A 15,566-nucleotide genomic window follows, 5' to 3' on the forward strand; every position below is an offset into this window, starting at 1 on the left:
TCTGGGCTTGGTCACATGATTGGATTCAGCTGGTACCTGATTTGATTTACAAGGCCCATGAAGGCTTCTCTCTTATATCTGGGCCTTGATGCAGATTGTCGCCTGGTATACTTCAGGTTTTTTTTTTTTTTTTTTTTAATATTTTATTATTTGAAAGAGAGAGAGAGAGAGAGAGAGAGCGCGAGCGCATGTGCATGAGTGAGGTGAAGAGCAGATGGAGAAGCAGATCCCCTACTGAGCCAGGAGCCTGATGCAGGGCTTGGTCCTGGGACTCAATCCCAGGACTCCAGGATCATGACCTGAGCCAAGGCAGACACTTAACCAACTGGGCCATCCAAAACCCCATATATTTCAGTTTTACTCCACATGATCTCTCTATATATATGGCAGCTCATCCTGTAGGACCTTGCCTCATGTCTTCTATCTCTACCATGGCAACAACGTTCTGATGAAATGAAAGTATAAAGTGCCCCCTGGCACACTTGCACTTTTGCTATATTCTATTGGTCAAAGAAAATCCCAGAGCACCCTAGATTCAAAAACAGGAAATCCAGACCCTTCCTCTTTATGAGAGGAAAATCATGCAAGTAGAGGGAAAGGAGAAACTATCATGAATGTCTTTAGAGACCATCTACCATAATTCACCCTTTACCACAATAATTCAGATCTCTTCCTCATGCAAAATACACTGAACATCATCCTCAAAAATATCATATCATCATAGTATTAGCTCAAAGTCCAGCATGTTGTCATCTAAAAAATGTTTAAATGTGAATCCTCAGGTGCACTGTATGTGTGTGTACATGAAGCTGCTTAAGTACAGAGCCTCTCAAATGAGAAAGCTGCAAATTAAAAATAAAATCTATCTGTTCTCCATACTCTCACCACACAGAAGTCAGACAAGAATAGAAATACAATAAACACATCCATTCAAAAAGTAGGAAATGAAAGATACAGCAGTCAGTGGCCCATAGTAATTCTGAAATCCACCCAGCTACATAATGTCAGGCTTCCCGATTCTGAGAAACCTATAGTTTTTATACTATCAAATTATAATCTATTCCATTAAACAAAATCCTATGATTTTTGCTTAATAGGCTTTCTCTACATCAGGCTGTGGTCAGAGTGTTATATAACAATGCCCCTATCATTTTTAAAAGTCTCTTTGTCTAGCTGAAAAGATTTTTGAGGCACTTCATTAAATGGTTAACCCTCACATTCAATTTGATATTGACCTTGAGGCTATAGTTTATTGGTAGCATCCTGAATTTAGTGTTTTCCCTGAGTTCATTTTGAACAGTTTTCTCACTGCACAGAAGCTCATCCACCAGTTGAGGAGACTATCTTGGGCCTCTATGTTACCTTTTAGGTTCTTATTAAAAACTTTAACAGTTCCTTCTTTAGCTTATCTTTATCTTGAAATACATCATAGAGAACTTAGAGAAGTCAATTGGCATCTTCAACATTCTTTCTGGAATTTTAGCCGAACAACACAAATCTGTTGGGTTTCATTCTATCTTACAAGTTACTAAAGGCAAGAATCTTGCCAAATATTCTGTTAATGCATAACCAAACCCCAACTTGCCTCTAGTAGAAAATTCCTCACCATTTTTCCACCCTCTACCTTTTGCCAAGCCTCAAAGCCAATGTAACATGTCTGAATTGTTCCTTTTTTGTTTTGGTTTGTTTTTATTTGGTAACATCCTGGACTAGGTATGAATGTCTGTCTCTGTTATTTATTGATAGGTAACAAACCACCCCCAAACTTAGTGGATTAAAACAATTATTTTTCATTTATTATGATTCTGTGGGTTGAATGTTGGCTCTTATGTTCCATGTAATGGAGCATAAGTACTATTAACTAGTGGGATCATTCTTGTGATTGCATTGGCTGGGCTTGTAGGTACAAGATGGACTCTGTTGCACTTCTGGGGTCTCAGTGCTATCAGCTGGGGAATACAGTTCTACTCAGTGTGTCCTCTCTCCATATGTCAGCTCATCCTCCTCATTCTCTAGGGTCTCTCCTAATGTTCTCTCTCTCCAGCAGGACAACTTGCACTTCCTTTCACAATGACAGCTGGATTCCAGGAAAGCAAAGGTGCTAAAACTCTTAAAGGTGCTAAGCCTGGAACTGACAAAGTCACCAGTCAGCCTACATTTAAGGGAAGGAAAAGTAGATTCTACGTCTTAATGGGAGGAATGTGAACAACATCTGCATATAGTTTGGGAAGAAATTGCTAGCAATCATATTTGGAGGCTGTCTACACATACTCCTTAGCATATAGTCAACAAGGAAGGACTTAAGATTTTCAACTTTTAATGTCAGCCTTCCAAAAACTATGAATACATAATCTCATGTACTTCTTCTAGGTAGAAAGGAATCCATTACATGTATATAAATGCCATTAGGTAAATCTTATAATAGCTTGAAATTATTCTTTTTTTTTAAAAGATTTTTTATTATTCATTTGACAGAGAGAGATCACAAGTAGGCAGAGAGACAGGCAGAGAGAGAGAGAGAGGAGGAAGCAGGCTCCCTGCTGAGCAGAGAGCCCGATGCGGGACTCGATCCCAGAACCCTGGGATCATGACCTGAGCCAAAGGCAGCAGCTTAACCCACTGAGCCACCCAGGCGCCCCAGAAATTATTCTTTGAGAAAGATATTTTAAATACACAAACCAGGAAGGCATGAAAGTTTGTCTTTGACCTTAGAATTCAACCAGTATCTTGTTTTCAACTTGTACTTTGACTGTAGTCTTTAGAAAGCTAAATAGTATTTTCCTTTCATTAACATCATTTGAAAGATAAGTTGCCATTACATATATTTAGTGTAATAGTAACAGTAATAGAAGTAATAATAGTACAGTGAAAGTAAGATAGATCATCAGGATTTATTGTTAATTTCTTGATATTCACTTTTAAATATATATAAGCATTCTAGGTATAACATGGAATTAAAATATCCTTGTGTACTTTATTTGTTGGAATTCTAATAGTCAATTAGAGAATAGATTTTATTATTGTGGGGTAAATACTATAATAATTGATGATGGTGAAAACCATTAATTTTTATGTAAAGACAGTTAATAACATTCAAAGAGTTAAATGAACAATGAAAAAGTGAACAGTTTTTGTAAATATTATGAAAGTGAGGAAAATACTTTAGAAATAATTTTTCTTTATGACTAATACTATATAACTTTAATAATAATAAAATACTGAATAATAGATATTCAATTACATATTATTTCTAACTTTTGTAGGATTGCTTGGTATATGAACAATTACATCAGATAAAATAACCTTTTAAGAACTTTATTTAAAATGTAGTTATTTACTTCCATTTAGGCAGAGTATTTCAAGAAAAAAATCCTGAAACAATTCATCACATCGTTGGAGAATTATTATTATTTTTTTTAAGATCTTATTTATTTACTTGACAGACAGAGATCAGAAGTAGGTGGAGAGGCAGGCAGAGAGAGTGGAGGAAGCAGGCTCCCTGCTGAGCAGAGAGCCCGACGACGTGGGGCTTGATCCCAGGACCCTGAGATCATGACCCGAGCCAAAGGCAGAGGCTTAACCCACTGAGCCACCCAGGCGCCCCTCTTTGGAGGATTATTTAAAACCAAATGTCAATTTTTCCATCTCAAATTATCACAAGCAGAAAAAACTAAAAGATAAACTAAAAGTTAATTTAATAAATATCATTTGATTCTAATATAATAAGTGTATACAAATACAGAAAATGTTAGAAATAAGATACCCCAAACTTATTTTGTTCTCATCATCAAACTATAAAAATAACAGATTTTAAAAGAATACACTTTAAGATGGCAATCCCTTATAGTTTTAAGTATTCAAAACTTAAACTTTTAAACAAAAACTTATTTACATCATCCCTATAGAGTGCCAATCATTTCTTTGAGTTAAAGAGAAAAGACTTTTGAGTTCTCTGAGTTTGGACATTTAAAAAAAATCCCAGGTACAAATTTCAACCAGAAAACATAGTTACTGAAAGAAAGTTTTTCTGAATTATGTTCTGTTATTAATAAGCCTAGTGGTATTATTAAATATGCAATCTCTGTATCTAGTACATCAGACAAATGGTAGTTCAGAAATCAGTAGAAGTCTTCTTTAAGTTTAACAGCTTGGTGGATCAAGGATGAATGCAACTGTGTTTCTGCTTTACTTGCTTGTCAAGGGATGTCTAGGTTTTATACAACTAACACAGCCCATTTGACTGAAAAACTATTTATAGAATATAAAATTAGGGTATAAAATTATAATGTAATTGTCTTCAAGAATCCAACAAATATAACAGGAATTATATATCACTCAGGATCAACATTCGTACAATGTTTTGTCTACTCTTCACTTGTGTGCTCAAAAATAAATTGTAGGGGGTGCCTGGGTGGCTCAGTGGGTTAAGCCTCTGCCTTCGGGTCAGGTCATGATCTCAGGGTCCTGGGATTGAGCCCCACATCAGGCTCTCTGCTCGGTGGGGAGCCTGCTTCTCTCTCTTTCTCTGCCTGCCTCTCTGCCTACTTGTGATCTCTGTAAAATTTAAAAAAAATAAAATCCTAAAAAAATAAATATATAAATTGTAGGGCAGCACAATAGTGAAACACTTTTTATCATTCTTCAGCAAGGACAGATTCCTTATCATACAAGAGATTTTGGAGTGGTATGTTAAATAGAATTGCAAGCTACTTTGGAAATGTTTTGTCATGTGTTTTACAAGATGTACAAATGTGATGGAAGGACCACCACAACTATATGTCTAAAAAGATAGTTTGAATATAAAAAAAGCTTAATGCCATACTTTGTAAATAATAACAACATTGTTGTGTTTAATGAAAACTGTTGCTTGTGGAGAAGGTCATTAAGGTACTGGAACCAGTTGAAGAAAAACACTATGCCTTGAGAATGAAAGAGTTCTTATATCATAGTTGATGGAAAGACACTTCTACCATTCTTCTCCAGTCAAAATTGGTACCCAGGCAATGAAAACTAAAATGCAGATGAAAATTCAGGGAAGATTTTTATCTTGAAAATTAACTACTTAGTTCTAAAGCCATTTATTTTGCCCCATTAAATCACAGAGACTTTTTTTAGGCTTTTGTTTCAACTAGCAAATGCATAAAAATATTAGAAATAAACAATATAATGGGGACATCAATTGTATCTTTGCTTCTGAAAGTACTCAGACAGCTTCTTTGAATAGTGCACAATATTTCAGTTTATGGGATTGCTTTACTGCATTAGCATCATCATCATCAGTCAACCATCATGACTGAGAGTTAAAAAGCAGATGTCTCCATGTTATCCATTTGCTATTAAAGAGGAATTAAAGCATAAAACCTTAGTGGCATCATTACCAGTAGTATCTTATACTGGCAAAGCTAGCAAAGATGATCTTGTTCCTTTACTACTTCAGCTGAAAGGGGAGACTATTTAGTATCATGGGAACAAACCAGTACTAAGCACATTATTCTTGCCCTACATTATCAAATATTTGAAAGCTAACCACTAAATTTTGGGGGGAGTGTAGTTTACATATGTTTGCATAGAAGGGTGCCAAAAAGGCTGAATTGTTTTTCCTAATTTACAGTAGTGAAATTTATTATAAAAATCCAACTTCATATAGTATTTGAAAACTTCTGGTCATCTTCCTTTCCAGAGATAACCACTATTTATAGTTTAGTGCTTATTTTATTTATTTTTGTTTTTTAAATTTTTTTAATATTGAGCAGTAACCTTTTGCTTTATTAACTCTATTTTTTAAATTTAATTTTATCTTTTCAGTGTTCCAAGATTCATTGTTTATACACCACACCCAGTACTCCATGCAATACATGCCCTTCTTATTTTAAAATAAGATGTCCTGTCATTGGATATAATCCAGTTATTGCTCAATACAAGTTCTCTGCCTAGTTTCTATTACCAAATGTGGACAAGTCAAAGCTCAGACTAAGGGGGGGGGGAAGGGATTTGGAAGTGACCACCTACCTGGGACTTGTTATGTTTAATGAGAATATTTTAGTTTCCAAAAACTCAACAAAAGGAGCAGTGGATGGAGACAGCTACCAGGTCAACATTACCCTGTCTTGGTGTCCAATCCCTATAAAGAGGCTCATTTCTCTTTCCTTCCACCCCACCTAGCTTTATGCTCATTCCTGATTTGTAGTTGGTCCAAAGCATCTTGCTGGTCAGGTTTCCCTCCCTGTTCCTGGACTAGATAAAAAAAAAAAAAAAACAAACAGCGGCATAGATGCCTGCCTAGGAACTCCACTGAGGTAGCACCACCCTAGGTCTTGGGTGCACAAGACTGACACCAAGTTCTTGGAAGACTTTTTTTTTAAAGTTGTTTTCATTATGTGTGGAATTTAAGAAACAAAACAAAGAAGCAAAAGAAAAAGAGAGAGAGAGAGAGAGAAACCAAGAAACAGACTCTTAACTATAGAAAACAAACTATAGTTACCAGAGGGGAGTTTGGTGTCTGGTGTGTGAAATAGAAGATGGGGACTAAGGAGTGCACTTGTGATGAGCACCAGGTATTACAGAAGAGCTGAATTGCTATATTGTACACCTGAAGCTAATATAACACTGTATGCCAACTAAACTGGGATTAAAAAAAAAATGTTACTTAGGGGCGCCTGGGTGGCTCAGTGGGTTAAAGCCTCTGCCTTCAGCTCAGGTCATGCTCTCGGGGTCCTGGGATCCATCAAACCCTGCATCAGCTCTCTGCTCCACGGGGAGCCTACTTCCCCCCAACCCCACCTGACTCTCTGCCTACTTGTGATCTCTGTCTGTCAGATAAATAAAATCTTAAAAAAAAAAAAACCTTTATTTAAAAAACTGGTTTTCATTAATATTGCAGTGATGCAACCTTGCATTTTATGGGATGGAAATATTTGGACCCTATTTATGGTGTTATAGTAGGGTTTGGTGGTAGTCCAAAATTTACTAGGAAGACATTCATTTCCTTTAGATTTTCAGTTTTGTTGCCATGGACTTCCATATCACCTCTTATAATTTCTTTGGTCTTTTCCATTGTTGTGGCTCTAATATCCATTCCATATCCAATAACAACACTTTTGCCTTGTCTTTTCCGGAACTGAATTTGCCAGATTTTGGCTTATTTAATTAAAAAAAAAAAAAAAAACCAAAAAACAAAAAAACAGAACTTATTTTCCTTTCTACTATCTCTGTTGTTATTGTTTCATTTATTTTTACCTTTCTTCTGTATGAAATCCCTCTTCCTACTTTTTCTTGGTTTAAAAATCTTGTTGATTTTTTAAATTTGAATTGTGTAGTTCACTTATTTTTTTTTTTAATTTTTTATTTTTTATAAACATATATTTTTATCCCCAGGGGTACAGGTCTGTGAATCACCAGGTTTACACACTTCACAGCACTCACTAAATCACATACCCTCCCCAATGTCCATAATCCCACCCCCTTCTCCCAAACCCCCTCCCCCCGGCAACCCTCAGTTTGTTTTGTGAGATTAAGAGTCACTTATGGTTTGTCTCCCTCCCAATCCCATCTTGTTTCATTTATTCTTCTTCTACCCACTTAAGCCTCCATGTTGCATCACCACTTCCTCATATCAGGGAGATCATATGATAGTTGTCTTTCTCTGCTTGACTTATTTCGCTAAGCATGATACGCTCTAGTTCCATCCATGTTGTTGCAAATGGCAAGATTTCATTTCTTTTGATGGCTGCATAGTACTCCATTGTGTATATATACCACATCTTCTTGATCCATTCATCTGTTGATGGACATCTAGGTTCTTTCCATAGTTTGGCTATTGTGGACATTGCTGCTATAAACATTCGGGTGCATGTGTCCCTTTGGATCACTACATTTGTATCTTTAGGGTAAATACCCAATAGTGCAATTGCTGGGTCATAGGGCAGTTCTATTTTCAACATTTTGAGGAACCTCCATGCTGTTTTCCAGAGTGGCTGCACCAGCTTGCATTCCCACCAACAGTGTAGGAGGGTTCCCCTTTCTCCGCATCCTCGCCAGCATCTGTCATTTCCTGACTTGTTGATTTTAGCCATTCTGACTGGTGTGAGGTGATATCTCATTGTGGTTTTGATTTGTATTTCCCTGATGCCGAGTGATATGGAGCACTTTTTCATGTGTCTGTTCGCCATCTGGATGTCTTCTTTGCAGAAATGTCTGTTCATGTCTTCTGCCCATTTCTTGATTGGATTATTTGTTCTTTGGGTGTTGAGTTTGCTAAGTTCTTTATAGATTCTGGACACTAGTCCTTTATCTGATATGTCGTTTGCAAATATCTTCTCCCATTCTGTCAGTTGTCTTTTGATTTTGTTAACTGTTTCCTTTGCTGTGCAAAAGCTTTTGATCTTGATGAAATCCCAGTAGTTCATTTTTTCCCTTGCTTCCCTTGCCTTTTGCGTTGTTCCTAGGAAGATGTTGCTGCGGCAGAGGTCGAAGAGGTTGCTGCCCGTGTTCTCCTCAAGGATTTTGATGGATTCCTTTCGTACATTGAGGTCCTTCATCCATTTTGAGTCTATTTTTGTGTGTGGTGTAAGGAAATGGTCCAATTTCATTTTTCTGCATGTGGCTGTCCAATTTTCCCAGCACCATTTATTGAAAAGGCTGTCTTTTTTCCATTGGACATTCTTTCCTGCTTTGTCGAAGATTAGTTGACCATAGATTTGAGGGTCTATTTCTGGATTCTCTATTCTGCTCCATTGATCTATGTGTCTCTTTTTGTGCCAGTACCATGCTGTCTTGATGATGACAGCTTTGTAATAGAGCTTGAAGTCCGGAATTGTGATGCCACCAACGTTGGCTTTTTTTTTTCAATATCCCTTTGGCTATTCGAGGTCTTTTCTGGTTCCATATAAATTTTAGAATTATTTGTTCCATTTCTTTGAAAAAGATGGATGGTACTTTGATAGGAATTGCATTAAATGTGTAGATTGCTTTAGGTAGCATAGACATTTTCACAATATTTATTCTTCCAATCCAGGAGCATGGAACATTTTTCCATTTCTTTGTGTCTTCCTCAATTTCTTTCATGAGTACTTTATAGTTTTCTGAGTATAGATTCTGTGTCTCTTTGGTTAGGTTTATTCCTAGGTATCTTATGGTTTTGGATGCAATTGTAAATGGGATTGACTCCTTGATATCTCTTTCTTCTGTCTTGCTGTTGGTGTAGAGAAATGCAACTGATTTCTGTGCATTGATTTTATATCCTGACACTTTACTGAATTCCTGTATAAGTTCTAGCAGTTTTGGAGTGGAGTCTTTTGGGTTTTCCACATATAGTATCATATCATCTGCGAAGAGTGATAATTTGACTTCTTCTTTGCCGATTTGGATGCCTTTAATTTCCTTTTGTTGTCTGATTGCTGAGGCTAGGACCTCTAGTACGATGTTGAATAGCAGTGGTGATAATGGACATCCCTGCCGTGTTCCTGACCTTAGCGGAAAAGCTTTCAGTTTTTCTCCATTGAGAATGATATTTGCGGTGGGTTTTTCATAGATGGCTTTGATGATATTGAGGTATGTGCCCTCTATCCCTACACTTTGAAGAGTTTTGATCAGGAAGGGATGTTGTACTTTGTCAAATGCTTTTTCAGCATCTATTGAGAGTATCATATGGTTCTTGTTCTTTCTTTTATTGATGTGTTGTATCACATTGACTGATTTGCGGATGTTGAACCAACCTTGCAGCCCTGGAATAAATCCCACTTGGTCGTGGTGAATAATCTTTTTAATGTACTGTTGAATCCTATTGGCTAGTATTTTGTTGAGTATTTTCGCATCTGTGTTCATCAAGGATATCGGTCTATAGCTCTCTTTTTTGGTGAGATCCTTGTCTGGTTTTGGGATCAAGGTGATGCTGGCCTCATAAAATGAGTTTGGAAGTTTTCCTTCCATTTCTATTTTTTGGAACAGTTTCAGGAGAATAGGAATTAGTTCTTCTTTAAATGTTTGGTAGAATTCCCCCGGGAAGCCGTCTGGCCCTGGGCTTTTGTTTGTTTGGAGATTTTTAATGACTGTTTCAATCTCCTTACTGGTTATGGGTCTGTTCAGGCTTTCTATTTCTTCCTGGTTCAGTTGTGGTAGTTTATATGTTTCTAGGAATGCATCCATTTCTTCCAGATTGTCAAATTTATTGCCGTAGAGTTGCTCATAGTATGTTCTTATAATAGTTTGTATTTCTTTGGTGTTAGTTGTGATCTCTCCTCTTTCATTCATGATTTTATTTATTTGGGTCCTTTCTCTTTTCTTTTTGATAAGTCGGGCCAGGGGTTTATCAATTTTATTAATTCTTTCAAAGAACCAGCTCCTAGTTTCGTTGATTTGTTCTATTGTTTTTTTGGTTTCTATTTCATTGATTTCTGCTCTGATCTTTATGATTTCTCTTCTCCTGCTGGGCTTAGGGTTTCTTTCTTGTTCTTTCTCCAGCTCCTTTAGGTGTAGGGTTAGGTTGTGTACCTGAGACCTTTCTTGTTTCTTGAGAAAGGCTTGTACCGCTATATATTTTCCTCTCAGGACTGCCTTTGTTGTGTCCCACAGATTTTGAACCGTTGTATTTTCATTATCATTTGTTTCCATGATTTTTTTCAATTCTTCTTTAATTTCCCGGTTGACCCATTCATTCTTTAGAAGGATACTGTTTAGTCTCCATGTATTTGGGTTCTTTCCAAACTTCCTTTTGTGGTTGAGTTCTAGCTTTAGAGCATTGTGGTCTGAAAATATGCAGGGAATGATCCCAATCTTTTGATACCGGTTGAGTCCTGATTTAGGACCGAGGATGTGATCTATTCTGGAGAATGTTCCATGTGCACTAGAGAAGAATGTGTATTCTGTTGCTTTGGGATGAAATATTCTGAATATATCTGTGATGTCCATCTGGTCCAGTGTGTCGTTTAAGGCCTTTATTTCCTTGCTGATCTTTTGCTTGGATGACCTGTCCATTTCAGTGAGGGGAGTGTTAAAGTCCCCTACTATTATTGTATTATTGTTGATGTGTTTCTTTGATTTTGTTATTAATTGGTTTATATAGTTGGCTGCTCCCACATTGGGGGCATAGATATTTAAAATTGTTAAATCTTCTTGTTGGACAGACCCTTTGAGTATGATATAGTGTCCTTCCTCATCTCTTATTATAGTCTTTGGCTTAAAATCTAATTGATCTGATATAAGGATTGCCACTCCTGCTTTCTTCTGATGTCCATTAGCATGGTAAATTCTTTTCCACCCCCTCACTTTAAATCTGGAGGTGTCTTCGGGCTTAAAATGTGTTTCTTGGAGGCAACATATAGATGGGTTTTGTTTTTTTATCCATTCTGATACCCTGTGTCTTTTGACAGGGGCATTTAGCCCATTCACATTCAGGGTAACTATTGAGAGATATGAATTTAGTGCCATTGTATTGCCTGTAAGGTGACTGTTACTGTATATGGTCTCTCTTCCTTTCTGATCTACCACTTGTAGGCTCTCTCTTTGCTTAGAGGACCCCTTTCAAGATTTCCTGTAGAGCTGGTTTGGTATTTGCAAATTCTTTCAGTTGTTGTTTGTCCTGGAAGCTTTTAATCTCTCCTTCTATTTTCAATGATAGCCTAGCTGGATATAGTATTCTTGGCTGCATGTTTTTCTCGTTTAGTGCTCTGAAAATATCATGCCAGCTCTTTCTGGCCTGCCAGGTCTCTGTGGATAAGTCAGCTGCCAATCTAATATTTTTACCATTGTATGTTACAGACTTCTTTTCCCGGGCTGCTTTCAGGATTTTCTCTTTGTCATTGAGACTTGTAAATTTTACTATTAGGTGACGGGGTGTGGGCCTATTCTTATTGATTTTGAGGGGCATTCTCTGAACCTCCTGAATTTTGATGCTCGTTCCCTTTGCCATATTGGGGAAATTCTCCCCAATAATTCTCTCCAGTATACCTTCTGCTCCCCTCTCACTTTCTTCTTCTTCTGGAATCCCAATTATTCTAATGTTGTTTCGTCTTATGGTGTCACTTATCTCTCGAATTCTCCCCTCGTGGTCCAGTAGCTGTTTGTCCCTCTTTTGCTCAGCTTCTTTATTCTCTGTCATTTGGTCTTCTATATCACTAATTCTTTCTTCTGCCTCATTTATCCTAGCAGTTAGAGCCTCCATTTTTGATTGCACCTCATTAATAGCTTTTTTGATTTCACCTTGGTTAGATTTTAGTTCTTTTATTTCTCCAGAAAGGGCTTTTATATCTCTCGAGAGGGTTTCTCTAATATCTTCCATGCCTTTTTCGAGCCCGGCTAGAACCTTGAGAATTGTCATTCTGAACTCTAGATCTGACATATTACCGATGTCTGTATTGATTAGGTCCCTAGCCTTCGGTACTGCCTCTTGTTCTTTTTTTTGTGTTGAATTTTTACGTCTTGTCATTTTGTCCAGATAAGAGTAAATGAAGGGGCAAGTAAAATACTAAAAGGGTGGCAACAACCCCAGGAAAATATGCTTTAACCAAATTAGAAGAGATCCAAAATCGTGAGTGGGGAGAAAGGGGATAAAAAGAGGTTCAAAAAGGAAGAAAGAAAAAAAAAACAAAAAGAAAAGAAAAAGAAAAAAAAAAAAGAAAAGAAAAGAAAAGAATTTTTAAAAAAAGAAAACACCTAAGAAAAATGTAAAAAAAAATATATATATATATTAGATAAACTAGTAAAAAGTCGTTAAAAAAGAAAAAGGTAACAGTTAAAAAAAAAATTTTACCCGAAGGCGAGAAAAAAAAAAAATGAAAAAGAAAAAATTAAATTAACTGCAAGACTAAAAAAAATCACAGGAAAAAAGCCATGAGTTCCGTGCTTGGCTTTCTCCTCCTCTGGAATTCTGCTGCTCTCCTTGGTATTGAAACCGCACTCCTTGGTAGGTGAACTTGGTCTCGGCTGGATTTCTTGTTGATCTTCTGGGGGAGGGGCCTGTTGTAGTGATTCTCAAGTGTCTTTGCCCCAGGCGGAATTACACCGCCCTTACCCGGGGCCGGGGTGAGTAATCCGCTCGGGTTTGCTTTCAGGAGCTTTTGTTCCCTGAGCGCTTTCCGTAGAGTTCCAGAGGACGGGAATACAAATGGCGGCCTCCTGGTCTCCGGCCCGGAGGAGCCGAGAGCCCAGGGCCCCACTCCTCAGTGCGCCCTCAGAGAACCGCGCCCAGTTACTCCCGTCTGCCTGACCTCCGGCCGCGCTCCGAGCTCACCGAGCCTGCGACCGGTTCAAGGTAACACGGAGCTGCGAGCTTACTGTCGGCTCTGTCTCTGCAGCCGGCTTTCCCGTTCCAATACCCGCAAGCTCTGCGACACTCAGACACCCCCGATCCTTCTGTGACCCTGCGGGACCTGAGGCCACGCTGACCCCGCGTGGGCTTCGCCCAGGTTTAGCCTCTGGAGCGATGTCCCTCAGCGGAACAGACTTTTAAAAGTCCTGATTTTGTGCGCGGTTGCTCCGCCGCTTGCCGGGAGCCGGCCCCTCCCCCCGGGGTCTATCTTCCCGTCGCTTTGGATTCACTTCTCCGCCGGTCCTACCTTTCAGAAAGTGGTTGTTTTTCTGTTTCCAGAATTGCTGTTCTTCTTCTCTTCGATCTGCCGATGGATTTTCAGGTGTTTCCAATCTTTAGATAAGCTATCTAGCTGATCTCCGGCTAGCTGAAGCAGTCTCAGCTTGCTACTTCTCCGCCATCTTCGATAAAGAGACTGTAGTTCACTTATTTTTAATCTTTTAAAGAAAATGAAAGTATTTAAGACTATAAATTACCTGAATACAGGTCCCATATAAAGTGGGATGATTACTTTTATTACTTTTCTAGATGATTTTCAAATTCCTCTTTTATCTGGGCGTCGTTTAGGAGGAGGTTTCTTGGTTTCTATGTAGTTTTTTAAAATAATTTTATGATTTTTTGAATTTTTATTTGGTTATAATCAAAGAATATGGTCTTTAAAATCTGCTTCAGGGGTTTATTAAGGATTTCTCAGTGACAATAAATAAATTGATTTTTATAAATATTCTATCACATAATAAATGAATGTTGACTTACTTAAGTTCCTTATATTATTCCAGTGCTGTGTCTTTACTTTTTGTTAACTTGATTTTTCAAAATTCTGAAAGAATATTAAAGCCTTCTACCATTATTGTGTGTTTTTTTTAAATAAAGAACTTGTGTTTTTTTAAAATAAAGAACTTGTATTTCTGAGAGGTTTTGTTTCATGTATCCAGCTTCATGTAGTATTTGGTTCATATCGTCTCATGCGGTAGTCCTTGTATTGTTATAAAGTATCCTTTGTTGTACAAGATTTAATTCCTTTTTTTCCTTTAAAGCATTTAAAGTTGTTTATTTGAATCTAATTTCTTTTTTTTTATTTTAAAGACTTTATTTATTTATTTGACAGAAAGAGACACAGCTAGAGAGGGAATACAAACAAGGGGAGTGGGAGAGGGAGAAGCAGGCTTTCCACAGAGCAGGGAGCTGGATGTGGGGCTCAATCCCAAGACCATGGGATCACGACCTGAGTTGAAGGCAGACGCTTAACTACGAATGTTTTAATTTTTCCCTTTCTTAAGGCCTCACCACAATTAGAAGTTTATAAATTATCTGGATATATCTTGTTACACTCACTGTAACACCAAGTAGATGAGATCATCTTTCTTCTTTAGCATTTATTATAAAACATATAAAGACTTCATGCAGCTGAACTAACATTTAACAGATATCTACAGCATTTGCCTCTTTCTGTTTTCTCTTTTTTTCTTTTGGACTTTTAACCTCCTTCACCCCATTTCTCTCACTTTCCACCTCTGCTTTTGGCAACCATAAACCTATTGTCTGTATCTTTAAACTTTCTTTTTTTTTTTTAGATTCTACATATATGAAAAATCAGACAATATTTGTCTTTCTCTGACTTATTTCATTTAGCATAATGTTTTTGAAGTCTATTCATATTGTCACAAATGGAAAGATTTCATTCTTTTCTATGCATGAATAAGATTCATATATAAATAGAAATAGATTTTATGAATTATATATAAAATAATTCATAAAATCTATTTCTAATTTAAATTAGAATATATAAAATATATTATATTTTATATAAATATAAAATATATATCTTATATATTTCTAATATATTTTATACGTAAAATATATTTCTATTTATATATGAATATATATAAAATGGAATATCATACACATGCACACATACACACCTATGTCAAGAGACATGTAGGTTGTTTCCATATTTTGGCTACTGTATATACTGTTGCAACAAACATGGGGGTACATATATCTTCTTGAGATAGTGTTTCTGTTTTCTTTGGATGAATACCCAAAAGTGGAACTGCTAAATCATATGATAGTTCTAGTTTTAATTTTTTGAGGAATCTCCATACTGTTTTCCATAGTGACTGCATAAATTTATATTGCCACCATCAGTGCACATGGGTTCCCTTTTCTCTACATCCTCACCAACACTTACTGTTTTTTGTCTTTTGATAACAGTGATTTGCACAGGTGTGAAGTGATACCTTAGTGTGGTTTTGATTTGCAT

The sequence above is a fragment of the Mustela lutreola genome, chromosome X, assembly GCF_030435805.1.
Source record: "Mustela lutreola isolate mMusLut2 chromosome X, mMusLut2.pri, whole genome shotgun sequence".
Taxonomy (NCBI): Eukaryota; Metazoa; Chordata; class Mammalia; order Carnivora; family Mustelidae; genus Mustela; species Mustela lutreola.